Source organism: Suricata suricatta, chromosome 2 (genome assembly GCF_006229205.1).
Source record: "Suricata suricatta isolate VVHF042 chromosome 2, meerkat_22Aug2017_6uvM2_HiC, whole genome shotgun sequence".
In the NCBI taxonomy this organism is placed as follows: domain Eukaryota; kingdom Metazoa; phylum Chordata; class Mammalia; order Carnivora; family Herpestidae; genus Suricata; species Suricata suricatta.
Window position 1 is genome coordinate 139,845,810 of NC_043701.1, and position 24,245 is coordinate 139,870,054.

General features: G+C 53.5%; 1 long non-coding RNA gene across 2 annotated transcripts; it reads right to left on the bottom strand.

Annotated features, from left to right (window-relative positions):
* Window positions 1-598: 598 nt before the first annotated feature.
* On the bottom strand, window positions 599-22,996 carry LOC115272595. Of its 2 annotated transcripts, none has more exons than XR_003900410.1 (4): window positions 22,533-22,996; window positions 19,350-19,432; window positions 17,984-18,160; window positions 599-696 (listed from the first exon to the last, which is right to left on the bottom strand). It is a non-coding gene; the product is annotated as an uncharacterized LOC115272595 (long non-coding RNA). The 2 variants fall into 2 exon arrangements; XR_003900409.1 differs by lacking the exon at window positions 599-696 and adding an exon at window positions 17,461-17,704.
* Window positions 22,997-24,245: the final 1,249 nt, after the last annotated feature.

The window sequence follows — 24,245 nt, forward strand, 5'->3', positions numbered from 1 at the left end:
CATGACTGAGGCTTCCTGAACAAGTATGGCCTTTCGAGTGCCATGCCCATGGAAGCTAGGGCAGCTGTGGGGGCCGGCAGCCCTGGACAGCCAGAAGGAGCTCTGGGGGCCTTCCCCCATGGCACCAGAGTGCACCCTGGGAACGTACTTGCCTCTTCCCACACCCTCCAGCCAGCTGCAGAGACCAAGCCTCTCAGAGCCTTCATGACTGGACGCCTCTCGCCTCTCGCCTCTTGCTAGGGAGGCTGCTCTTCTCACAGACTCAGGGTCTCTCCCAAGAGCCAAGAAGAAATCAGGGAATGGCAGACCGGGGAGCAGGGGATGCCATAAAGGGCACTACACAGGCATTCCTGTGGCATCACCCACTAAGCTAACAGCCCCACGGTAGGGGAGCAGAGACCCCAGAGCTGGGCAGAGTGCCCCAGTCTGGGGGACAAGGGCCCCAGCGCTAGTCGAGGGCCCTACAAAGAAGGCCAAAGTGGAATCACCACAGTCCGCTGAGAATCAGCTGGAGGTCTTGGGCCCAAAGAAGGCAGTGGAAGCTGCGGCCCAGAGAAGGCAGAGTGCACTCGGGCCACCAGGCAATGCTGCAGCCAGGTCTCCTGGGTCCCAGGTCAGAGATCTAGAACCGTGGCATCTTGAGGCTAGAAGTCCGTCCACTACCTCTGCAGTGTCTTTCTTCCCTTACAAAAGCCCCTGCAAAGAAGCCATCGGCCCATGTGAACAGGCACCTCCAATGACAGAGAGCTCACTCCTCCACAGGAGCCCAGGCCAGTTTCCTCCAGCTCCATTAGAAAGTTCTTAACCCATGTACATCTGTGGAAACCCACTCTTTTTTTTTTTTAAGTTTATTTACTTAGAGAGAGAGACTGAGCTGCAGAGGGGCAGAGAGAGGGGGAGAGAGAGAATCCCAAGTAGGCTCCTCTGCACTGTCAGTGCAGAGCAGGGCTCAAAACTCGTGGACTATGAGATCATGACCTGAAATGAAATCAAGAGTCAGATACTAGGGCACCTGGGTGGCTCAGTCCGTTGAGCATCTGACTTCGGCTCAGGTCATGATCTCGCCATATGTGAGTTCGAGCCCCGCATCGGGCTCCGTGCTGACAGCCTGGAGCCTGCTTCAGATTCTGTGTCTCCCTCTCTCTCTGCCCCTCCCCTGCTCCCACTCTGTCTCTCAAAAATAAATAAACATTAAAAAAAGGGAGAAAGTTGGATGCCACCCAGGTGCCCCAGCCCACTTACTGTTTACACAAACAGTAATACCCTAATGCCACACTCCTCTGCATGTGTGCACGCCAGTCAGGCTGCAGGGTGCACCCCGATCAGATCACCCCTACAGCCCCTCCCCTGTGCCTGCCCACCACGGTTCTGGAATGCCTGAGACTGCATCGGGCTGTGGGCAGCGCCTGACAGATGAGCTGACACCGCGGAAACCCAGGGGAAATGACCAGGCTCAAGGTGAATCGTGATTTCTCCCTTCTACCTCAAGCACTTCATTACCTCCCTGACCTCCAATGGCTAATAAAGGTGTCTAATTCGCGTGGCACTAAAATAGCTTCCTAATGTGCACCAGGACCATCTCCTCAAATTAATGCTATGACAAGTAATGAGGGTCTCCATTAGCTAATATCTGCATGTGGAAATTCTCATTTTCACAGAGTGGGCTAATGTCTCTGAAAGCCCCCCTTCGGGGAGCCTGCCTTCTCCGGCTCCAGATGTGGAGCAGATTGGAAGGCACTAGAACATGCCACCAGGCTGCCACAGAAAAACAACTGCCAGACAGTCACTCAGGATAACAACTGTGACCAAGGACCCCCAGCAACTCTGTCCCGGGACAGGTGTGGGGGGATCCAAACCATGCGTGAAGTGACCTGGGTGACGGAGTACAAATGTACCCACCGGGGGGCCCATGTGGGGGACTGGGGGTGTTCCCAGGAAGGTGTAATACACTTGGACCAGGGGAAATCCATGAAGGCTTCTCAGAGGAGGTGGTAGCTCATGCTCCTTTGTTCCATTTGGTGTGTGCGTGAACAAGAACGGTGACGTGAATGGGGATAGGATGTGGGCCTCCGTCTTCCTAGATGTTGGTACTAATCCCAGGGACTCCTAAGATTCATCACTGCACCTGATTTATGATTTGGGGCACAGCCAAGCCCTTCAGACCCTTTCGTCTCCACCAGGCATATGTACACAGAGCTTGTCGAGTTCCAACTCTCGCCAACTCCTGCCAGACGTCCAACAGACAACGCCTGAAAGATGCTGACCTAGCAAGTGTCACTCACATGACTTCCTTCTCCCTGCCTCCTGACCTCCACCATGAACGTTCCCCTCCCACCTGCATCTTCCTCCTTCCTATCGGCCTCAACTCAGCAGTTACCCCCTCCAGGAAGCCTTCCCTGGTTAAGTGCTCCTGCTATGTGCTCCCACAGCCCCTTCAGAGTACCTCCCATGTAGGATTTTCTAGCCCAGCTACTAATACACTTCTCTACCAGACCCTGAGATGCGTGAGGGCAGGGGCCAGGCCCTGCCCTTGTCTCCCACACCACAGCTCACCAGATGTGCGATTTCATCTCCATGAGTCTCTTTGAGCCTCTAACGCTCTCAGGAGGTAAAAAAGGTTTTTACTAAAATTCCCACTTTACAGATGGAAAGACAGAGGGCCCACAAAGGAGAAGGAAGTAGCAGCCCAGCATCACATATTGGTGGCACCTGACAACTGGAGGGCTGAGACAGGGGTGTCTTCACTGCTGCCAAGGTGGGTTCTTTCCTGCCCCTGGCACCCCTTCGTTGAGGGCTGGGTTTGAGATAAACTGCTGTATAGAGGGATTGATTCATTCCAAACCATGGCATTGGATCCGCCCTGTTTTCTGAACAAATACTGAAGTTAGGTGCCCCGGCTTCCCTGGGAAGGCATATCCCCTGCACAGCCCTGCTTTTGCAAACAGTTTCCAAGAAAGCACATAGATGCCTTCCCACTCAGACACCTCCCTGGGCCCCCCGAGGAGAGAATCACGGTTCCCTTCTCTGCCCTGCAGGATGCTGTCTTGCTCCCTGAAAGCCTGTCCTCCACAACCATTTTTTTTTCCTGTGTGGTATTTACAGTCAGCACCTGCCCATTCCCAAACATGCCCTATCCCCCAGTGCACAGGCTCCCGTGCACGGGGGCTTCCTCTCTGGAGCATTCCAGGGCTGCTTATCTGGGCTCAGCGAATCCAGCCCTGCATCCCCCTTCCTGTGTGGATGCCAGCCCGCTGGCTGCTGGGATTTCCCAGAATGTCCACACCACACAACTGATAGCACGGCCCCACGGTTCTGCTTCCTCTCAGATCTCCCAGGGCACAAGGAAGTCGAAGAAAGTCCTGAGCAGCTGTTGTCCCAGAGCACCGAAGGTGCACAGAGTGCCGTGGTCTTGTGTGGTCTGTGGCATGGATTCTCCATCATCCGTCAGCCCCCAGCCTGGGTGTCACCTCCTCCAGGAAGTCTTCTCTGATTATTGCCACAGCTTCCAGGCAGAGGGATTGTCTCTTCAATGATAAGACTCAGGATGGGTGTCCATGATGGCCAGGCACAAAAGGCTCCATTAGACCCGCTCAGGGATTAGGACTCAAAACTCGAGGTCCCTAGCGGCCACTCAGGAATTGTAAGCCAGGAAGAGTTGGCTTGATTGTGCCTCGGGAAGGGCCCTCAGTCTGAATGGTGGAGAAGCAACTGGAGGGAGGAGCCGCAGGTAGAAGAGAAACAGCTGAGAGCCAGTGGCAGGGACCAGGCCAGAGGCGTGTGGGCAGGAGGGTGGGGGCCGCAGAGCCGGGGGGAAGCAGGCACGGGGAAGGGGCATGAGGAGGCAGGACCTCCCAGGGGTCAACAGATGAGGGGACTTGGGTGACAAGAATAGCTCAGTGGGCCCCCAGGATCTTGTCTAGGGGACTCAGGGGAGGCGGGTTGGGAGGCATCACGAAGCTGGCAGGCCCAGGGCCAAGTGACAAGTCCCTGGGAAGGCTGTGAAAATCACATGTAAATCATGTGGTCCTACTCAAATGGTATCTTCCAGGCAGTTTAGTCAGGATTTGCAGTGCCTACAAAGCATAACCAGGAACTCCCAGGTCAGCTCATGGGGCCCCGGGCCTGCACCTCTGCTGACCTCCCTAATCCTGAGGGAGCCCCAGCTTCTCTCCTCCTCCAGGAAGGAGGCTGACCTCCCAGGGCCTCTTCCCCTGCATCTCACCAAACCCCCCTGGGTTCAGAGCTGCAGAGACCGCTAGCCCCCTCCCACGCATGTGTCCCCTCTGCCCCACAGCCAGTGCCGTGCGGGCAGCACATCCCCATTCTCCCACCTAGACTAGGGAGGGCCTGGCTCAGCGCCGGGGCCGGGCCCAACGCCCAGGTCTCTGAGAACAGATCCAGGCCTGTGCCCTGGCGGCAGGGTAACACGATGACGGAGAGGGAGGTCCGGGACGTGCTTTGGAGGCGCAAACCTGGCCCCGCAACTTACCAGCTGATGCCGTGAGCAATATGCTTAATCTCTCTGTGCCTCAGTTTCCTCATCTACGAAGAGAGGGGGTTAACAAAAGTAGCTGCCCTGCTGGTGGGTTTGTAGATTGAATGAGGGGCTGTAGGAAGCCACTCAGCCTGATACCTGTCCTGTAGCAGGCGTCCCAGGAACTCCAATAATTGCTGGTGCCCAGGAAATTGCCTGCCCCGGCCCGGGTGAGGGGAAAAGCTAGCCACTAAGTCGGGCCCACATTCAAGGGGAAGGGAATTAGGCTGCACTTTTGAAAAAGGGAATGTCGAAGAATAATGGGCACATTTAAAAAGCCTCCCATTTGGCACCTCGATGTGATGAAATGTGACCTCCTTGTTAATAGCCATGGTGAGCACACAAGCTGGCCTCACCCCAAACCCCTGCTCTTAAGCACTATCTCATGGTGCACGCTCAGCCCTGGGGGTGAAATCACACGCCTTCTCTCTCCAAGGGCAGCAGCAGGAGCCTCTATTAGTCCAACACCTCTGCGCCCAACCTTGGGGGAACCAGGTCTGCCCCCCCAACTGGGGCCGACGTGGGCCCCCCTCACCACTGTCTGCTTGCCGGGTGCCCGGCTCTGAGTCTGAGGTGGCCTTGCCTTCCCAGCTGCCCGGTGACAGTGAAGAATGACGGGCTCTCCATTCAAGGGTGCGCACCGGACCTTATCACAGGAGAGTGATGTCTGCGGCCCTGAGCCGAAGATCCTCCCTGCCCGGTCAGCACACTGCGGTGGGGGGGCAGCAGCAGGGCGCAGACGCTGCACTTGACAAACCCCCTGTGCACGGGGCAGCGGGCAGGAGCAGGATGAAGGAGATGGGCCCGGCGTCTCGACCAGACGCGGAGTGGATCCTCCAGGCTCCAGGAGAAGAATCTGAGAGGGGGGAAATGGGTGGCCTTGGTCATAACGGGGATTGATTGGCCAGGGACCTGCTGAGGTCAGTGGAATGGCCTTGGCTGGCCCTGCTTCCTGGAGAAACGGTGTCCTTGGAGACTCGAACTCACCTAGGTTCAATGAGCCAATAAGCTGTGCTGGGCCCAGAAGAGGCGAACAGAGGCTTTCCAATTACGAACCACAGAAAAGAAAGCCTGAACCTGACCTGATCCTGAACACGCCTGAACCTGACCCTTGTCCATGGGAAGGAGAAGAAGCTAGGGAATAATATGCTTTGGCTTTGAACTCAGATGGAGCTGAGTTTAAGTGCCCTCCCTGGCAAGATCTTCCCCTGGTGGGGACTGCCTTCCCCTCCGTCAAACGGGAGGGATAATGCCACTTACCGAGGGCCCGCTATGTGCCGGGCACAGTGTTAGCCCGTTTCACCAGAGCCGTAATCCTAGGCGGGAGCAATGACTATTACAATCAGTGTTTTACAGCACCAAAGAATTAAATGACTTTCCCCAGGTCCCACTGAGAGTCTCCGGGCAGGAATGGAGCACAAGAAGCCAAGCCCTCGGCCACTCTGCTCTTCTGCCCCTTCTCAGACACTCTGGGCTTTTGAGGACTGGGCGAGATACACTACTAAGGGCGAGCCGCATGGTCCGTGTGCTGATACAATACCGAGATCTCCCCACGTGTGAACTCACGTAATCCTCGCAAGCAAACCTCTGAGGCAGGTGGTCTTGTGGTCTCCGTGTAGAGGAGAGAAGAGTGAAAAACAGAGGGGCTGAACTACTTGCCTAAGTCACCAAGCTTATGAACACACAGATGGGAGTTGAGTCCAGACAGGCTGGCTCCAGTCCCATCCTCTACCCAAACCAAAGACGTGAAAGGGCCCCCACCCAGCGCCTGGCACATGGCACATGGCAGGGCTCAGGGTGGCTGCCTCCACCCCCGGGGCAGCCTTTCTCCCTAAAAGGACACCGAGCACAGCGAACACTGAGGAAGGCTTGCCCGCATGCCCGCTTTGGGAGGGTTCAGAGATGCGGCCCGCAGCCCCGGGCCTCCTGGGGCTCCCAGCCTGTAGGCGGACTTTGATTCAGAGGCACCTCTGGTCCAGGGAAGATGGAAGGACAGCGTTCGGGGGCTTGTTAGCAGAGGTGGATGAACAGACACAGAAGAGAGGGGCAGGTGGCCGTGTGTCAGGAAGGACGATGGGGCATCAGTGAGAGCCGAGAGGTGAGAGGCTATCAAACAGGCAATGCTAAGGTGGCAGATGGACGGGAAGGACTGTCAGGCTCTGCCAGTCCAGAAAGTCCCACCATGCCTGGCCAGGAGCGGGGGTCACCGGGAGCAGCGGCAGGTGGACAGCTTTGGAGAATGACGGGAAGGAACAGGCAGCCAGACACTCCGGCAGTCCTCCCACTGCCCGGGGCAGAAACCCTGGGCCTTTACTCCTGAGGGGTCCCACCCTCCTCCCTGCAGCTTTCGCTCCCATCCTCCAGCTGCCTGGGACCCCACCCCTTAAATCATTACCCCAGATCATTAAACTGGAAGTCCGTAATGCTGACACTCCCTCGGAGAGCATTTATCTGGAAAGTCATAAAATCACACCACAGACTGTAATTAACGATTAGAGATGCTTATCCCTCAGGCAGCTGTGGCCTGTGGGAGTCCGCCATGGGGACAGAGGCCAGATTCCCTCCCCAGAGTGCAGGCGAGTGGCTGCTGCCAGGTTCTTGCCATCAGGAAGTAAAGGTCAGGCCCTGCAGCCCCTCACCGGGGTCCCTGCTATCTCGGGGGCCACCTTCCCCATACCTGTCTCCTACCACCTGGCCTTTCCTACCTCCCTGCCTTTGTATGAGCTCATCACCCCTCAAGGATCAGCCACCTCCAGGAAGCCCTCTTTGACTACTCTGAGTACAGAGATGCTCACCCTCAGACCTACCATGGGTGGGTGGGCAGGTTGGGCTGCTTGGAATCAATAGGAGCCAAAGGGCTTCATGTTTAGAGTTGGCTCGGTGACTGGAAGCACTGGGCCTGGGTGGGTGAATGCCATCGCCAGGGGCCAGGGGTCCGGAGAGCTGGCCTGGCCTTCGCTCCTCCCCAAGGGTGCTCACGTCAGATAGCCTCCCCTCCGAGCTATGAGGCACCGAGGCTGAGGTGTTAGGTCATCTGGTCCCACCTTGCCCAGAGGCTTGCCCCAAGATGCTCTATGTGGACAGAAAGTGCCCAGCACTAAAAAAAGCTACGCCTCATAACTGGTCTTGGAGACGCAGAGCCCACTTCTTGTGAAAGGCTCAGACAGGGTGTCAGGAGGAAACAAAACAAGGTTCTATGGGCATATGTGTTGGCAGGTACGTTTTGTGAGCAGGGAGAGAGTTGTGAAGACACAGCCTGGGCAGGTGGCATGGCTTCCACCGCGAAGTGAGAATTACAGAGATGCTAGTGGCCATTGGCATTTGCTTTATTAGACTCTCCACTCCTCACTGGTCACAGTGAGGGTGTGCTTCTTTTGAAGCTAAATCGATTATTTAAATAAAGGAGTGTTAGAAAAGAAAACTGTTTAACTTTGTTTAACCCAGCGTTTCCCAAATTTATCTGACAATGAATTGTTTTGTGTAAGGCCTAGAAACATCTGCCACAAAACTGGGGAGGTGCACAGAATATACTTTGGAGAAGGATAAACTTGTCTGGCTTTTAGTGAATAAAACCATGTTCCCTTCTGACCCTGAGAGCCAGAGAGAGCCAGGGGCATGCAGAGCCCAGACATCCCTCCAATGCTGGGGCCAGACTGGAGCCCACAGACCACCCCCTCCAACCCCAGTCCAGACCCTACTGCTCAGCCCTGTTCCCTCTCAGAGTCAGGGTGAGCCAAGGGCAGGGTGTTGAAGGGGGATAGCAGAGACATGAGAAACCTTGGACAGGGAGAGAGTGACAGGGCCACAGAGGAGCGGAGCAGAGATAGTGCTGGAGGCAGCAGGGGCACAAGCCCTTCTAGAAAGGAGAGCTGAAAATCAGGTGCCACTGGGCAGCCCCTGACATCTCACAGTCAAGGACTTATTCCAGCCCCTCCCAGTACCAAGAGCAGCAAGTTGTTTAATCCCTCTGGGAATGAAATAGATGCCCAGTGCAATGACCTCTAAGGTCACTGGAACCTGAAATTTCAGGATTCTGGGCTTCACCATGACCACTGCAGGGATGGTCCTGTGGATTACCACCTCCACTTTAGAGGTACTATAACTGAGACTCAGTTACAGAGGAATTGACTTCTTCAAGGTCAACAGAGAAAAAACGGGAGTGCTCTGCTTCATGGCCTGAGACCAGCGGCTCCTGTCTGAGCCGCCCCTGAGTCAGACCACCTGGGCTTCAGATACTGGCTCGACCACTTGCTAGCTGCACGATTTGGACCACTCAGCCTCTCTGAGCCTCAGTTTGCCCCTCCAAAGTCGGAAATGCCACCTCACTGACTACATAGCAGAATCTGTCACATCCAAATTTAGCCTGGGGCCCAGCACACTCAGCTCTTCAGGAAATGAGCACGATCACTGTCACCATAGTTCTGTGAACTAGCCTGCAGTCCAGAGACAAAGGCTGACCTCAAGGTGCCCTGAAGTGGGGTCTGGAGACCTGTGGCCCATCCTCATCCCAGGGCTGTCTTCCATGGACTGAGCCAACTCCTAGGGCAGCAGTCGGTTTGATGCCCATCTGAGGCTCGATTTGGAGCCTCAGTTTCCCCATCTATAACAGGAAAGGCCGGACTGGATGACTTCTGGGAGCCCACAGTTCCATCATCTGGATGGAATAGGGTCTCCAGAAGATGCTCTTCCCCTCCATGGGCTGGAAATGTCTGCTCCCCAGTAGCCTGCAATCCTTTTCTGGGGTGTGGCTGGGGGAGGAGGGAGGAGGGTGATGCATTAAGGGAAAGAGGGGTGGGGCAAGGTAAGTAAAGAGAACATGAACGGGGCAATGCCTATGTGGCAGGTCCCGTCCTAGGAGCTTTCCCCAGATTGACTCGTTCCAGTCCTCAGAACAAGCTGACAAGGTTGAAACCAGTTAACCCATTTTACAGACAAGAAAACTGGCATCCAAAAAAATTAAGTACTATGGCCACATTCGCAGGGTTGGTGAAGCAGGACTTGAACCCAGACCTCCCAGACACCTTAACAACCATGCTCTGAACCACTGAGGAGTGTTAGCTTTGAGACTCCATGCAAATCAGAGACACACAGAGAGAGGCGGGGAGAACAAGGCAGGGTGACAGGAGCAAAGCACGGAAACAGCAGGTGCAAAAGGGAGCAGAGTGGGAATCCCATTGGGAACCAATGTCCACCTCCCTTAGGGACCCATCCAGTTTCAGGGTCATTGTGCCCAGGGTGGGGGATGTAGAGGGTCCCTCCCCTCCCCATGTCACCGTGAAAGAGGCACCTGCCACCTGAAGGAAAAAGTGTGTCTGAACTTCTCCTGTGGCCTCCGGGCTGGGGAGCTGCCTCAGTCACCCCAGTCCAGGGCTCCCCAGTCCAGCCACTCAGTCTGAGGCAGTTTGCTCCCAGCCACCATGTGCAGAATGTTTGTCAGCTCTTGACACTAATATTATTTAAGGCCCAAAGTCTAATGTAAGGCTTCCTTTTAGCGAGATTGTCTCATTTAATAAAGCTCCCTGTCTCTGTTCCCCCAAGGTAATCACGTTGATGGTAACGCACTCCCTGCGTTGTGATTTGATCTGGGAATAGAATTATCACACAGCCTTCCTTTGTTGTCAGATTTGTATTTTTATTTTTCGCCCCCCGCCCCCAGAATAAACAGAGAGCCATCCAGGTGAAAGGCAGCCCTCCGCTTACCTGGAGACTTGTGTCGCTGGCCTCCTTTCTGGTTCACTCCTGGTCCCCAGGGGCCACTCATTCACTCCCCCTCAGTCATTCATTCTATCATTGAGTCGATCAACAAACCTTTCCCCAGTGTGGGCATCCTGGGCTGTACACGGGCTCTAAGCTGGGACGTGGGGGTACTGGGATAGAAAAGCGCTGCCCTCAGGGAACAGACAGTTGAGTGCCCTGGGAGCAGTCCCCATCCTGAGGTGGCACCCAGAATGGCAGTCAGGAAAAACATGGACACTCACGGGAGGCCATGCTGACAATGGAGGCCTGGGTCTCCAACCCTGCGATGTTGCTGTGGCCTCAGGCAAGCCACCTGGTCCCTCTGAGCCTTTTTATTCATGGGGAGGAGGGACAGAATGAGCATCAGAGCCCAGAGTGGGCCTCTTCCTGATTTCGGCTTGGTGCCCTCACCTGAGACATGGCCTGCCTCACTGAGATGCCGCGGGCCAGGCTGGGGTGCGTGGCCCCGAGACAGAGGGCCTCTTGGTATGTCGTGTGCTTCAGGAAGGAAGAAGATTAAGTGATGTGATGTAGGCCAAGTGCCTGGCACAGGGCAAACGCTCGTCATACCGTCACTGTCATCGTCATTGATACTACTCAGGTGAGAAATGAAAGCTGTGTTAAAACCCAGGGCCTGGGCTGGGGGTGTGCAGAAGGCAGACGTGCCTCCAAGCAGGGACTCTCAGTCCTACGTGATGGCTGACCGTGGACGTGTCCCTTCGCCCCCCCCCCCCCCCCCCCCCGCCCAGGTGCCAGCTGTGAAGCAATATTGTGCCCAAACGCGGCAACCCAGCATGCATGAACAGGTAGGAGGGCACGTCACGTGCCCCTCTGTGCCCCCTGTCACTGAACTTGGTCCCCCAGCCTGGAGATGCCATGGACAAGGTCACACCAGGCTAGGAGCTGAGGCAGTATGCAAAGCGGGGACACAGGGGGACAGGATCTGGGGTTCAGCTGGCCCTGCTGTATGTACGCGCTCCTCCTCATGTGTGTGTCCCACACAGCACAGGACATGGACCCAGCAATTCTGGGTTCGAATCCCGCCTCCTCCAGGCACTCGCTGTGGGAGGTACTCGGAGCCCCAGGGTCCTTTTATGATGTAGGACGTGTGCATGCGATGCTGTGAGCACACGGTGTGTATCCGTGGTCCCTTGAGAGGGGGACTGAAGAGAGCTTAATAAAGGGACATTTAGAAGTATGGGCAGGGTTCAAGGAAACCAGAAAGGCTGGGGTTAGCAACCGTGGGAGCTGCGATGCCCCTAGGGCTAGGAACAGAAGGAACTGCTGAGGAGGTGACAGGCCCTCAGGAGCTGGGGGTGTAGTGGGGGAACACGGGCCACAGGACGGCACAGAGAACGCCACGGAATGTCTGCTGACCTGGCCAGTGAGAGAGAAACGAAATGAATCTCACTCGTCTCCTGCAAGGTTGTCGTTTTCGATCGTGTTCTCAGAATGACGGCGGCCAGATCTCCTACCCCGCATGTGCTCGGTGTGGGACTTCAGCACGTGCCGAATCTGGGCTCCATTGCAACCATAGCGGAAGTGACAATGCGTGGCATCCGTGAGGTCACGAGACGTGGTGCAGCTCCTGCCTCGCTCTCTTTGGGGGTCTCTCTTTGAAGCCAGCCACCATGTCTCGAGCAACCACATGGAGAGGCCACATCCGGTGTTCAGGGCGCCACTGCCCCTAAGGTTCTGGCCCAGAGGCAGCACCGCTCGCTGTCGGGGTGACCAGTGAGTCTATTCCCCCTGCCTTCCAGGCTCCCGGCCTGGGGTCCCCGACCCCGTGGAGCCGAGATACGCTGTCCCTGCTCTGCACTTTCTGAATTCCTGACCCCGGAATCCACACGCATGGTAAAACGGTAGGAGTTTGGGGCCACAAGGTTTGGGGCAGTTAGTTATGCAGATTACTTGCTTCGTGCCATAAGGGCCACACTCACGGAGCACAGAGCAGGGTGAAGAAGGGTGGAGAAGTAGGAGGGAAAATCCAGCCGCACACATGGAACAAATAGGCTTTCAGACTCAGGACCTGCTGCCCCAGCCCTGCAGAATCTGGGGTCTCATGCTCCCATAGCTTAGTCCCAGTAATGTGCATGACCGCCCCAGCCACCTGGAGAGTTTGGTGCATCTCCCAGCTGTCTTGCCCATGTCCCACCCTGACCCAGCCTTGCCCACACTGCCAGAGAACCAGCGCACCCTCTTGGCTAGTCAAGCCCCAACTCTGAACCAGCCTTGCCCCATCCCCATTACCAGGGCGCCCCAACACAGACTCCTTAGCCAGTGGAAGCTCTGCATACTCGGACCTGGCCAGGGAAAAATGGAGTGGCAAGGGGAGCCCGGTGGGCCTGGCTTCCTCACCCTGCCCTCCTCTCACCAGGAACCCCCTCCCCCACCACACCTCCAAATTTACCACTATCATGACACCTTCCAAGTAACCCACCGCTATGGGCTCCATGCTTGTGACACCCTCAAATTCATATGTTGAAGCTCTTATCGTCAGTGTGATGGTATTTGGAGGCAGGGCCTGTAAAAGGTAAGTAGGTCCAGAGCGCAGAGCCCCCGTGATGGGATCAGTGCCCTAAGAAGAAGAGACACAGAGACATGATGTGTCTCATCTCCATGTGAACCCACAGCAAAAAGGCAACTGTCTGGGAGCCTCAGAGGAAGCGGGCTCTCACCAGACACCGAACCAGCAGCAACCTGACCTTGGACTTGCAGCTTCCAGAGTTGTGAGACACAAACGTTTGTGGTTTAAGCCACTGGGTCTGTGCTGTATGTTATAGCTTCCTGGGCCGACGGAGACACCGGCCACCCCTCCCATCCTCCTTCCTTGGACCCCGTCCAAGAATACACAGGGTTGTAATTTTCCTGAAAATGCCCATAGGAGACTTTGAGGGCAGCATCCAAGGAGGAGGGCTGGCGGGTTCAAGGTCTGTCTCCCAGAAATCTAGAAGGGTCTGCTCTAAATCCCATGAGTGCCTTTTGTTGGCAGCTCTGGCCAGGCTCCCAGCCGTCCTGGCCTTACTGTGCACCCACAGCGTCTTACCCCTGCTCCCCCAGCCCAAAGCTGTGGGCGTCATAACTGATAGTTCCTGAGCTTCGACTGCCACCGGGGCAGAGCCACGCCTTCCCACCCCTCCTGACCAAACAGAAACCACACTTGGTATTTCAGTTGCTGTGAATAAAAACGATGCAATTTTCTCACCGGATCCTCCTGACAACATGATGGGGAAGATGCTAGCATTATCGTCCTTTCACTCAAGGAGCAAATGCTCAAGAGAACAGAGGTGGCTTACCCAAGGTCACCACGACGCTCAGGACCAGGCCAGGACTCAGAGCCGGGTCTGACAGACTCCGAGGCTGGTGCTCTCCGCCCCCCGTGATGGAATATCATCCTTCTGCTCCCACACCAAACACAACGCTGAACGCAGAGCAGGCACTCGATAAATATTTGTGGAACTGAACGAAATCTTAACAAATTCTCGTTGCGTGAATAAAGTTCTGATACCGAATAGAAACCAAACCGCCTCAGTGATTTCCAATTCACACACCACCATCCGCTCCGTGCATTCTGATGCACTGATGTCTTTTGTTTTTTCTGGAGTGTTTTTGTCTCCTTCTGCAATGAGAGTTGGCGGCAAGGAGGTACACAGAGTCCTCTGGGGAATTGTCACTGCACAGCATTTCAGATGTGAGGTGGGGAAGCATTCTAGAACAAACAGGTTCTGGTTATCACAACACCACTGAGGGAGAGGTGGACAAGAACTCATGGTCCCATTTAACAGGTGACAAGGCTCAGGCCCCCAGAGCCAAGGGACATGTTTGAGGTCACCCTGAGAGGGAGGGCCCACACCAGCTGCCTTGATGCCCAGGCCGGGGCAGGGTGCAATTCCCCAGTTCTTACCACTTCCAAAGTGGCCGGCTCTGAACTCCACAGCCTCATAGGAAGGATAGAGGGCATGGCTCTAAAAAAACGTGTGGCAGCCTCCCTTGATCAAAGGGCCAGGCTCTGAATTCTGGCAGTGACCAAAAGGACACGGATACCTTGTCATCCCTGCTTACCTCCCCTCACCTCCCTTCCCCATTTCTGCATCCAGAAGGCACATAATAAGAGCATATGGACCGAATCTCTTAAAGCCATGGAGCTTTGCAGAAGGAAGGGAGGGAACTAAGGAGCCCATATGCCCACTGGCAGGTCATGCTTCTCACTGGGTGGGGGGCTCTCCGAGGCCCTTGGGGAGCCCTCCTTGCCACGGAGTGATGGAGACCCACTCACCCCAATCTCCAGAGGAACGTCTGGGATGGAAGGAGGTGTGGAAGAGTGGACCCAGCCCCAGGCTGGAAGGTAAAAGCCCTCTGATCTTCTGACTTCCTGCATGACCTTGGGTAAATCACACCTTTCTGAACCTCGTTTTCCCATTCATCAAACTGGGTTCATACTACCTTCCAGCACTACCTCTAGGAGTACATATCCATCTCTAGAGATAAAATGATGACACTTAGCATTGTACTTGCTTTATAATTAGCTCCCCAGCCCCTGGTCCTGACTCAAGCTGTCCAGGGCCTGTTCTCTGGGCCCACATGTCAGTTGCCCTGTGCTGGGCCAGCAAAAGGGCAGCCTGGATGGCCAAGTGTGGTTGCCCATGGCAACTGGCATCAGATTGCATCCAAGGGACAAGGTCAAGCCTTAGCTAAGAAGGGCAGCAAGCCAGTTTCTCAGAAGCAGTATTAAGCATCAACACAGAAGGGAGAGGAGGCAGGGGGTCAGGACCCACAGAGATGAGTCTGATCAGGAAGCTGGCAGCAGGGCGGTAAGGCCAACAGCTCAAGAAGAATATGGTGAACGAGATCCAGGGAGCGGCCACTCAGTACAAGGCCTGGAAGGCCCCAGAACATGGAGCAAGCTGCCAGAGGTCTGGGTGGCCAGAGGCTAGAGGGAGTCAGGTCTATGTGGTCACAAGAAGGTCCAGCACCACATTCTTCAAACTGTCGTTGAATCCTGGGTCAGTCTGGGCATACTGTGCCCAGAAATTCTGTGGGCATGCATTTAGTTAGATCTCACTCTGTTCTTAGGAAAATGATTCAAAGCATACACAAATCCAGAAGGAATTTCCAAAGATAACCTAAAGTATCAGAATAAACATAAATTGGAAATTGATAGGAAAGTAAGAAACAAAACAGGACAGGACATTACATAAGCCAGAAATCTGCCCAGTTCAAAAATAAGGATGACAAAGTCCCAAACGTTATTTCAAAAGATATTAAAATCTCAGATCTGAGCTTCCTGGCAGCAAGGGCAAAAGGAGAAATCTGGCCCGTGACACTAAGTCCACGAAATAAAAAATAAATATATAAAGCCTAGATGTATAATACCTAGAAAAATCATAACCACGTCTGGTTGCAAAGCAGGAATTTTTCCTGGCAGTCTTCATCATAAAATTCCCAGAATAGACACAAAGACAAATCTCACGGAGAGGTTTCCTAGGGAGTGAAATCATACAAACAGACAATTCAATAAGAGCAGTCTGACTGGGACCAAAAATAATGTGCTGTGGAAATCATCCTCTTCTGGCCTGGCTTAAGGCACAGGCAGATGAGGCTGTGATATTTTGAGTAAATACCATTAGCGCGATCACTGCTAATAGCATTGTTTTCATTTATTTATTTACCTACCTAAATTTATTTGTGCAACCTCTATGTACCAAGCACCTAATTAGTGCCAGCATTGTATGCGGGCATTAGAGGGGCAGTGGCAAGTAGGACAGACCTAGACCCTGGCCTCCTGGGGCTTTAGGGGAACCTGTCATGAAACATACCAAGGGTCTGACAGGCAGCCCAAGCAGAGTGGGAAGACCCAGGAAAGGCTTGAGGCCGCAAATCAGGGAAGACTGCCTGGAGTAGGTGAGGCCTGAGGTGGGCCTGTTAGGAGAAGCAAACCTGGCCAGGGAAAGACCTAGCAGGAGAAGCAGCAGTGGCTGGATCACCCACTAGAAGTCAGGATGCTAAAAGGATCCCTAGAGCTGCCACAGGGAACGGCCTGGGAAGGAACCTCAGGACCCCGGACCTGGTTGAGTTGGGCCCATCATCCAACCACACTGTCCAGACCAACTTCAGGCAGAACTGCAAGGGTGCCAAGCTGGGAGCAAATGCCCTCACGCCCTCTCTGGGTATTTTCAAATCCTAGGTGGTGCTCCTACCCTCTTTTTCAGTGGTTGGCCCTGCAGCCCCAGACTCAGAGCTAAGGATCCTCCCGGAGTTGTGCCCAGCCAGGCAGACTCAGCGTGGACAGGAGCAGCAAGCAGTCCTGTAGCCAAGCCACCCCAGACAGGAACAACAGCTGGATCCTTCTAGAGCTGAAAGGGCTGTTGGACACCAGCGAGCCCAACTGCCTCATCTTAAAAATGGGGAAACTGAGAACCCAGAAAGGGGGAGGGAGTTATCCAAAGCCACATAGGCTGGGATTCCGGAAGTCCAGAGGCAGGAGAGAGCGGAAGTAGGGAGGAGACTAGGTAAGTCAGCCAGGGAGCAGCAGCAGGGAGGGAACACTGAGGAAACTTCCAGAAACAGCTCAACAAGAGTAGGAAAGAGAGCCCACATCTGAGGCCATGCCCCACAGAACTGCAGTTTCTTCATCTGCTTCATGGCAACAATGCAGACCTGGCCTATGGGGGTGTGGGGGGCCTAGAGCACCTTATACACTGTAAGTCCCATGCACGTGGCCATGGCATAAGGCGCCAGAAGGAGGTAACTCTCGAGGTAGTAATAACAGATTGCGGAGTTCGAGGAACTGCTCTGACCGGTGTTTATCATCTCTGTCTTCCAGACTAAAGACACCGAGTAAGTAACTTGTCCATGATGTCAGAGCTCAGTAGCATGGGGCAGGGATCACGCACAAGAGGCCCTGAGGCAGACACAGATCCGAGGTCCAAAGAGCTCATCTCTGCAGGGAGTGAGCAGAGGAAGCTGAGAGGATACCACCCCCAAGGAACGCGGGGCTCCCCAGTCAGGTACCCTTCCCTTGCAACAAGGCTTTGGGCTGAGAGCATGGCCCAGCCAGCTGTCCAGGGGCCATGGGGCAAAGAGGCTCAGTGGGACCCCTCACATGACCTCATTGGCAAGACCTGGATGTCTCAGCTAAGCTGGCCATCCACTGCAGCATATGACTAATCACCCGAATACTTAGTGGCACAGAACAGTTTTACTCTGCCCCCAGTTTCTGTGGGCTGGGGGTATAGACAGAGGTTGGGTGGGGCCTCTGCTGGGAAAACTGGTCTCAGCAGGAACTGGTCCCTAGACATGGCCACTCCACGTGGTTTGAGCTTCCTTACAACATGGTGGCCTCAGGCTAGTGATTCTTCTCTCTTCTCACATGGTGGCTCAGGGCTCCAGAAGTTTCACTGGTCTTTACTGACTTAGCATCACTTCTGACATCCTCTGCAGGGTAAAGTCACAAATCTGCTCAGATTCAAGGAGTGGGCACATCGACCCCATTTCTCAATAGGAAGAGTGTTAAAGAATCTGTGCCCATGTCTTTGAAACCACCATGATCACCATGGTGGTCCAGCAGCGGGATGGGGAGCACGGCAGGGACCCATCCCTCCCTGGCAGATTCCCAGAGGCTACAGGAAGTCATGGTCAGTCAGGGCAGCCCAAGGACTCAGTCAGGGCCATGAAGTCCTCCTCTACCTGTGCCACTGGCCCCTTGCACCTCACCTTTGACTCAGGCTCTCTTCCAGAATGATCAAGTGGTTAGACCAGGTACTTCCAAAGGCAGGACATCAAATCTCATCTCTGTCACGGTGGGATGACCTTGAGTGAGTCATATGACATCTCAGGGTCTCAGGGCTCCTTCTCCTGCACAGCGGTGGATGATCCCTCCCTTCCAGGATACTGAAGATGAATGGAAGAGAGAACATATGTGAAACTCAGACACCCAGGAGGCTCCCAGTGAATGCTGGTCTCCTTCCAGGGAGAATGGGGTGAGGTGGGAGTGCCACATGCAGGAAGAGGATCTAAGGGCCTGACTCACTAGGTTCTCTCCCAGGGACTTAACCAGAGCAGCGTGTCTACACTTGACTGCAGCAAGCGCCTCTTGGGCCTGTGGCTCCTGGCTCTAATTACAGCTTTCTGGACACGTTTCCTGTTTGGAAGCTGGCAGGGCACCCTTGGAGCAGCCACAGATAATGAGCAGCTGGCTGCATAACCCTCACCCGTGAGGGACTGACCCCACAGCAGGCCCAGGCAGGCCCCTGAGGAAGGCAGAGGGCCTTGTGCCACCTGGTCCCAGCCCTGCCCTACACACATGCACACATGCACATGCACATGTACATGTACACACACATGCACACACATGCATGCATACATGCATACACATGCACACATACATACACATGCACACACATACTATACATGCACACATGCATATACACATGTACATGTTACACATACACATACACATGTACACCCATGCACATGCACATATACATACACACATATGCGTGTGTACATGCATACACATGCATACATGTGTACACACACATAATACACATACACTCACATACACACATGCATACACATATGCACCTGTGCACACGTGTGTGCACATACACATGTATACACACACCCATACATGCATATGCACACATGCATGCTCACACACATAATACACACATACACGTGCATGCATACATGCATGCATACATATATGTGCCTGTGCACACACGTGTGCACACATACACACACCCATACATGCATACGCACACATGCATGCAATATACATATACATGCAGATGCATACATACACTCATGTGCGTGTGCACACATGTGTACATGCACATATGCATACATGCATACGTGCGTTGTACACACACAAGCATAAACATGTACATGCACATGCACACATATACACATTTATGCATACACGCACACCCATGCATATACACATACACATATACACATACATGCAAACATGTGCGCACATGCACGTACACACATACATACAAGGCCACAGGATTTCTCAGTCTCCGCTTGTACAGCTCAAGTGGCAGGGACCTCATTAACTCACAGATAACATGCTAACCTCCAGACGGTGCAGGTGATTAGAAGCAAGTCCCAAATCAGGATGAAGCCTGCCCTTCAACTTCCAGCTATCGATCCTTGGGTCTACAACAAACAAAGCAACAAGAGAAGAAAGGACACAGTCTCTGGGGACAGGAGGAACCTGGTTCACATTCTGACTCTATCATTTTTTGGGGTTTCCACAGGCTTGCTGAAGTCCTTCCACCTCTTAGAGCCTCAGTTTCCTCCTCTGTGAAATGAGAACACTACTACCCAGTATGGAGGGAGGCTGGGGGTGGGGGTGGGGTGAAATGCCACAGCACACATGAAAACACCTGGCACACAATAGGTGCCAAATAAATGTTGTTTTCTCCCCCTTCCCTTTTGGCCACTTTGTACTGGGTGGCTTCTTTAGGCTTAGAGGCCAGAGATATGCTCAGACTAAAGCAAGGGACTGTCCCCTAGAGCCAGTAGTGCGGCTGGAGAAACAAGGAGGCAGAGAGCCATCTCCTCGGCTAGACAGAAGGGCCTCATGGCAAGCTGGAGGGGTCCAGGGTGGGGGGTAAACTTTCTCATTTCCCCTAGTTGAACTAAATGTCTACCGAGTGAAGGATGGATGGATAGATGGATGGATGGATGAATAACTGAACAGTTTAAATAAGTTTTTAAACAAAAATACTAAATCGAAGGGATATTTGCCCCCTGAACCTCAGTGAACCCCCATGTTTATTGCAGCATTGTTAACTGTAGCCAGGATATGAAAATAGCCTAAGTGTCCATCAGTGGATGGATGGATGAATGGATAAAGAAGAAACACACACACACACACACACACACACACTCACACACACAATGGAATATTACTCAGCTATAAAAAGGAATGAGATCTTGCCATTTGCAACAACGTGGATGGACCTAGAAGGCATTATGCTAAATGAAATAAGTCAGACAAAGACAGATGCCACATGATCTCACTCGCATGTGGAATCTAAAAACCAAAACTAACAAAAGCCAAGCTCATAGATACAGAGAACAGACTGATGGTTGTCAGTGTGGCAGGGGGAGGGGGACAAAATAGGTGAAGGGGATCAGAAGGCACAAACTTCAGCTGTAAAAGAAATAAGTCACTGGGGATAGAATACACAGCATGGAGACTATTGTTAATAAAACTGTGTTGATGTTTGAAAGTTACTAGGAGAGTAGATCTTAAAATTTCTAATCATAAGAAAACCAAGACAAAAAAAATCTGGCATTGTGTATGGTGACAGATGGTACTTAGACTGATTGGGGTGATCATTTTGTAATATGTACAAATATTGAATTATTATGTTGTATACCTGAAACTAATATAATGCTCCATGTCCATTATACCTCAATAAAAAATACATAAATAAACAAGTTTCTAAGTCTAGCCAGGAAACACCCATCCCCTTTTAATGCCAGCCCTGCTGGATGTCATATTTTTGTTGAGAAATTGTGTCAGCAGTGGTTTCTAAAATGTATAAGCAGCAGAAGAGGCTGTGTAAAATGCAGATTCCTGGGCACCACCAACAGAGATTTTGACACCGCAGGTCTGGGGTGGAGCCTGGAGTCTGCATTTCTAGCCAGCCCCAGACTGCTGCAGTTAGCGCTCCACAGGCCACACTTCAAGAAGTTCTGGAATAAAGCACAACAGCTGATTCACAACACCCATAAGGAAACAGGCCTGCTGCGCCCAAGATGGGGTCACCTGGCCTGGGGGGCTTTGGCAGGCAGGAGGAGGAAGGGGCCCCTCCCTGCCCTGGGATGCCAAAGAAGCATGACATGCACCTCCGTCTTCCCCAGATCTTCCCCCCACTCCCTCCCACACTTGGAACAGACAGCCTAGGCTCTTCTACAGGCTGTGATGACTTCATTAGGTCCAGAAGATCACACCTCCCCATAGAGTCTCAGCCTGCACAGAAGTCCCAATAAATAGGTAAGGCGTGCTCAAGACCTTCCGGCAGGAGGGAGAGCCCTGGAAAGAAGGGCTTCCAGCCTCCTGGCTTCCCAGGCATGCACGCACGCACATGCACATATACACATGCAGGGAAGGGAGGCCCAGTCCCCTTCCCCCCCCCATCCCCTGCAGACACCCCCTCACTGAGGGCCCTGCAGCTGAAGGTAGCAGACAGAGCCAGAGTTCAGGACTCGGCTTGGTCACTAACCTGCTACATGACCTTAAGTCAGTTTCCCTGTCTGGGTCTGAGCTTCTCTGCCCAAAGTGGTTGGATTGGCCTTGCATAGGGAAATATCTGTTATTATGTAAGCCCCCAATGTGTCCGTTTATTCATTCTTTCATTCAACAGATACTTATTGAGCAAGTCCTATAAACTCGGATCTGAGCTATGGCATGAAACAAAAGTGAAATGAACCTCATGCTTCGTGGAGATGGCCCAAGTCTTTGGCCCAGATGTCTTTTCTCTCATTGTGCCTTCATGACAGCCATGTGAGCTGAGCGTCCTTAAGCCTCACCTTATAGATGAAGAAACTAAGGCACAGAGTTGGTGGCGGAGCTGGGCTTCAGACAGCCAGGGGCCCACAAACCACCGCACAGCCCTGAGACCTCTGCCTCAGACCGGGCCTCTAGCTCTCTGCTGGGGTGGGGGGCCGTTCCCTCTCCACCCCCACAGAGGTCCACCACCCCACAGGGAAGTGGGGAAACCGAAGGCCATGAGGGAGACTGTCCCACCCAGCCTCAGATTTGGGGATTTCAGGCTGGGCCAAAACCTTCTACTATATCTGCCCCCTGGTGGGGGGGGGGGCAATTCCAGGCCAGGCTGCTCAGACCCTCTCTCAGCAGGAAGGCCTGAATGACCAGTGCTCTCAGAGCTCTGGCAGGTCCCTCTCAGTGTCCCAGCCCCACTCGCCCTCGCCGCATACCCCAAGGGCCCATACACGACCCAAGCAGCCCAGCAAGCCCGTACTGCAGGCACTAACACAACCCAGCACCAAAAAAAAAAGAAAGAAAGAAAAGGAGACAGAAGTTCTGCTTCTGTGCACTTATCCAGTTTTGCAATCCAGAAACTAGAAGGAGGCTATTTCAACTTCCAACACACAGGAAGCTAGCGTCACTATGGAAAATAAACTTTATTCTGAGTTGCCATGCAGGGTGGGAGAAAGCATGGTGATCTTTCGAGGGCTTGAGGCCCTAAAGGTCTCCGGCGGCCTTGGCCCCATGCCTCACCTTCCCACTTTGAAGACGTGCCCAGTCGTTTCTCACGGCCCGGAGGACTCTCCCTCTCCCCTCTGCCTCTCCAGATACACCCATCTGTTATGGCTTCATTCACCTCCTGGATCCTCAGGAAGCTTCTCAAAGCTACGCCGGGCTCTCCCAGGTCCCTTGAATCCGCTCCAACTTCAAGAATCACTGGATTCGTGTGACTACTGGGATCCCACGGCGTTTGTCAGGTAGCGGAGGATCCCAGCACTGCCGGGAATCCTGCAAGGCCACAACAGGGACAAGCTAAGCCACTGGTTCTTCTAGAGGCCCTGCGAAGTTAGAAGGCATTGTTCGCCTTATCTACTCTCTCTTTGGAAACAAACACAGAGAGGTTTTCCATGGGCCTCAACAAATTGAATCCAAAGGCAGACATGAGAACCCATCTTAGGTGAGTCATTAACGAGATCTGCAAAAAAAACAAAACAAAAACAAAAACAAAAAAAAAAAACCCCAGAAGGGATGCCACTCTTCACTCTCTTTCATTTTAGAAAGTAGTTATTTTTCATGAAAATATGTTAATATGGAATGGTTTGTTCTTGCTCTTCAAGAATAAGTATTTTATGATTTCTCGGCTTTAATTTCTAATATGGTAAGTATCAATAGATACAACCACATAAACAAAAGCTCCTTCAAGTCTTCAATAATTTTTAAGAGTGGAACAGGGCCCTGAGGCCAAGTTTGAGGATGGCTGGGAGAAGAGGGAGCGATCTTCCCCGGCAGCTGAACAGACAAGGGGTGGAGTCTGACCATCCAAAGGCAGATGGGGGCGTGGGGCCTGGCAGGGGCCGAAAGAGGCTCCGGGCAGCAGACCTTGAATTGGGGAGTAGGGAGTAAATGAGGGCAAGGGAGAGAGAGTCCACGTAGGGATCTGGAGAGAATCCAGGAGGAGACTCAGTGATGTGGCAGCCGTCTCTAGGAGGAGCAGGGGCCGGGGTCCAGAACAGACATCTGGAGAGGAAGAAGGGAACTCAGCAGTTGACCTGGAACTGAAAGAAAGAAGCAGAGAGATGGGAAGGAGACCCGCTGGGGGTGATACCAAACTCGGCTCCGAGGACCTCCGGATGCTGGACACGGACTGGGAGGGCTCCTGCCCCCTGTCCTGCACACCACACACAGCACAGTTCTGCCCTGCCTGCAGCCCCAGGGACTGGCTCCCCAGGTTTCCCTTTTTGCTTAACCCTCCCTTACTTAAGGTCAGCTGAGTACCTCTGGTCTTTGCCATCCTCCAAGCCCAACCAAAATAGCTGTGAGTCCTGTGCTAGCTCTGGGACCTGCGCAAGTACAGAGCATCCCTCCCCTGATTGTCAACATGGAGATGGTAAGTCCAGCTCACGCAGCAGGGACTGACGTCAGAACATATGTAGAGGGCCTGGCACGTGTCTTACCCTCAACAGGTGCAGCTAATATTAGCACGCTTGCTCCTGCCTCGATGGCTACTGTTATTATTAGTGGTGGTATTAATATCCCAGCAGGAAATGGTCTTCAAGGTCACACCTCCCTTGAGCTCCCGATGTTACAGAGGGACAAACAAGAAGGCCAAGAACAGTCAGAGGCAGAGCTGGAGTGAGAACCCACTTTCGTGTCCCGAGGAGACTGTAAGCTCCCTGGGGGCTGGAGACACCCCAGCCGTGTCTATACTCACAGCACTATCCATTCCTTCTCTCAGCAGTTATTTTT